The following is a 4,258-nucleotide window of genomic DNA, read 5'->3' as shown; positions in this document are numbered from 1 at the left end:
AGCATGTGCTTTTGCGCAGTCAGGCCATAGGCGATGCTGTTCGTTATAAAATCACTCAATATGTTATGTTTCTCCTTACCAGAAGGAGAGATAGCTGAGTGGGCTATTTATATAATGGGCGCATATGGAATAAGACCCATTTTCGCATGACGAGTGTCATTACAAATCTAATTGCGAATTGAAAATGCCCCATTTAAGAACAATGCTTTTTGATACAAAATTGAATTCAAAATAGCAAACTTGTTGATAATAGCAGCCTATCCACACATTATGGAATGATTTCCAGACGTGCTGACCAAGTACGGCAAACTTTGTGGTATGATAATTAAACGATTTTCTCTTATCGTGACACTATAATATTTCGCTAACGATTGTTTTCTCATCTTGGAGGCGAAAGTGAAACTCTGGAAGATGGATTGTAACGCGTAATTGTAACAGGGCCACAATTTGTGTCGTTTGAGCATGCAGAGAGTAGTCCGGAATTCCTTACACTGAACAGTGCTACATCCTTTGAATTGAGCACATACGCAGTGATGTAGCAAAAATTCAGATGTTGTATCTCGAATCAGCTTTTTTAATATTCGAAAATATTCATGCGTGTCTGTTGGCGTTATGTTAAAGTCACTAAGATGAAAACTGAGTCAAACAGCTACGCCTAAAAGCGCATTAGTGCTCTATACCTATGTTTATGTCAGCGTTGTTGACACCGTGTGAACTGCTCGGGTAACAAGTAAAGCATAAACAGCAATGTTTATATACTTTTATTCCTGCATATACAAGATACGAAGATTATTGTATATTTTGAATTTGTATATGGTGTCAAAAATCAAAAGTTTTGTACACGGAACTTTAATTATGAATTTATATTCTTGGTGAGATAGGTACTTGATATAAAAAAAATATTCCTTTAATATGATGGTGACTGCAAATTTTCTTTATATTAAGTTCTCATTACCATTTTCATCATACTTTCTATGCTATCAGAACGTCCAAAAAGCATGTTGTTTTTATTTTGTCTAAGTTATTTCTATGAAATAATAAGAATGATAACAGGTGCACACAAAACTCGACCCATGCGCTATGACACACACTTTATAAAGTTGAATGGCGTGTGTTAATTTCAAACTTGCGATTGATTTTGAAAAATGAATTGCGTGTTAAACATATTCAGTGCCTTCAGCGCTTTGATTTAAATATTTGAGGATTAGCATACAGTTATATATTGTCTTGACTTTCTGTGCAACACTTGCGAGTGCAATGACTATATCGATATTTTAGATTTATTGTCACATTGATGACGTCATTTAACATCTGTAGCGCTGGCTGTGGTGATTTTTTTAAATAAACGTTTTTCGATTTATGACTTTCAACTAGAATAAATATGTACGTTCTTGGTATCAAATTGTTTGTTTTGTTGAACCTGATTCATGTTGATAGAAATAGTTGACTTTATTGCAAATACCACGTACATCCAAACATTGACTGATATAAAAACTATCTGTTGACCATTATATAAAAAAATATACCAGGCAACGTTATATCAGGCAGATATCAATGCGGTGGTTTGATAAATAGTTATACCAGATCACTCCTACAATTTAGTGGCACATTAAGGTATTAGCATGACATATCAATACTAACGCCGATAGACATGGCTTGTTTTCAATATACTATTATTTGAATGTTAAATACATAATGTAGACAGTTATTCAAGTCTTGAATATTAATATGGGGAGTTTATGTTACACAACTGTTCCTTCATCCCATAAAAGTTTAGAGATTTTGAATTTGTCGATATTTAAAGGAGACTTTTCAACAATACATGCATAACGGTCGAAAATCGAGTTAATGCGACGGAATTATGCTTTTTCGAATGCACAAGTAATGGCAAAAACTTATATCGAAAAATGTATATAACCGTGTATCATAATTTCAATCGTTTTGCTTTTATACACAATTTCACGAAACACTGAATATATTGGCACGATAAAACAAGATTTATAAATGAAGATAACGTATTAGCATATCAAAAAACTTCAACAACCTACCGCATTTAAATAGATAGTGATATAGCTAATGCTGATAATATTGTATAAATAACGCATCAATACATTGCGCTTTTGATATTATTTCCGAATGCGCGGGCTGTCTGTAAATCTAGAGATCCGAAATTAAATATCAAGTGTTTCTTGGTTTGTTCTTGAGTTTCTTGTCAACCAATATTGCTGGCTGCAACTTAATACAATTTATAAAGGCATTGACGTGTTAGAAAATAAGTCAATGTTATTGACTCTTACTTATCAGATATATCCAATATTAATTATCCTATTGATTATTTCTCAATACACATAATTATACGGGCAAAAGCCCGCGAAGCGGGCGTTGACCGTTCATACATATGGGAATTTAGACATAAAATTACATAAGAATACCACATATGGATACTTGTCAAAAAAATTTGCCACGCGACCTATATTTTCGCGATGCTATTTATGGCCTTGAACAAATCAAAAACACTTTGACATATGCTAAATCACATGTAAATACATACCTCAGGAAAAGTTATATCAATGACATCATAGTTGTGTAGCGAATCACACTAAATATTCTCGCATTATTTTTTTTCTTCGCAACCGTTCCAAAATTAAGTCATTACTCAATTATTTCCCCTGAATGCTCTTCTTCAGTGGGTATAAGCCGAAGACTGGTTCACTACATATAGTGACAGTCTTTACCAAACACAATTTAGGTGAACATAACCCGTCTTTAATATATTGTCGAATCTCAGATTTCTGTTGAATTTATTTGCTTTGATCTTTTCGATATCTTATTGTTATTATTATCCTGACAAATCACAAAGGCTTGTTAAAAAATTATTTGTTTTAAACATTATAGTTGGCATCTCTATTCTTTCAGTATTCTCGCGGTATTTCAATAACGACACCCTACTGTTTATTTGTCAGAATTTGTGACGCATTTTCCATTCGCTCTCAGAAAGAAGTTTTACGTGTGATCATGAGCAATATTCTGGTAAGTTGTCGATGTTATCCACTAGAAACACATTTATTTTCAAAATTTAAAGATATTCCGATCTAACTTTTTAGTCTTTTAGCTTTAATTTTTAACGTATTTACACCTCGTCTGCTCGCACTTTACCGATATCCCGAAAGGTTACATATCACTATAATTAGTTAAGGCCTCAAACCACAAAATCCGATACCGTTGGATTTTCGTACAACAATCTTACGTAAACAATCTGCCAGATTCGAAATCAACAAAAAACAAGACACTTATAAATTGTCTGCGTTATTGATCAAATTTTAAGATATTTGTTGGTTTTCCTTTTTTAGAAGCTGTTCTGCGAAGGCAAGAGCTGGGCATCATACAAGCCATTCTATCCAGCAAAACTGACAGTTTTGGTTTACAGATATAAACAAAGGAGGGATTTTGAACTATCAAAATTTCCAAGCTATACACACAGTTATTATCTGTGGTGGTCTGTATTGGTTCTGTTTGTTTACTTGGATGGAACATGTGTGAACTTTTATAGAACTTTGAAAAGTCTATATATGTCTATCTATAAACAAAAATCATCTATGGTATAATAAGATCAGATGTGCAAACAATGTCAAAGGGTTGTTAAATTAACAATTTGAAGGCAATTATGCTGAAAAAATATGAAAGTTCCCATGCAAATTTTGTCTGTATATCGACAAGTGTCTGCCGATAGTTGTCAAACTAGTAATACAAAACTTACCACAAGTATGTAAAAGCACTAAGTACCTGTGATCATTTTAGTAAGATAGTGTAATTCTAAACAGTAGCAAATACCTTGTTTAGTAAATGCATAATGCAATTAATATGATTTCCATTCTATTGTGTAATTAATAAATTGGTTGTTACTTGTCAATCCATGATAAATGATTTATGGCTAGTACAAAACCAGCAATGTTAATTTTGTAAAAGGTAATACAATAACACCACTGTGTAATTTCATATACGTAAATATTCTTGAAATGTAGGTTGATGACAGTGTTTTAGTTTTACTTATTTTGTAACTATTATTTTATGTGCAAATAAATGATGTGAAGTGTTTTTTATCTCCACACAATACCACATACCTTTTTATATATTATGTACTGTGTTATGTGTTATTTGAATGTTTAAATAAAAAATATGGATGATATAAAATGATGCATTCTAATATTTGCATTCAAATTATAACTATAGACAGAGCTCCAGATAAGGGCCGTACAGG

This window comes from Dreissena polymorpha, chromosome 14 (genome assembly GCF_020536995.1).
Source record: "Dreissena polymorpha isolate Duluth1 chromosome 14, UMN_Dpol_1.0, whole genome shotgun sequence".
In the NCBI taxonomy this organism is placed as follows: Eukaryota; Metazoa; Mollusca; class Bivalvia; order Myida; family Dreissenidae; genus Dreissena; species Dreissena polymorpha.
The sequence above is the reverse complement of the archived record's forward strand: the minus strand, read 5'-3'. Positions refer to the sequence as shown.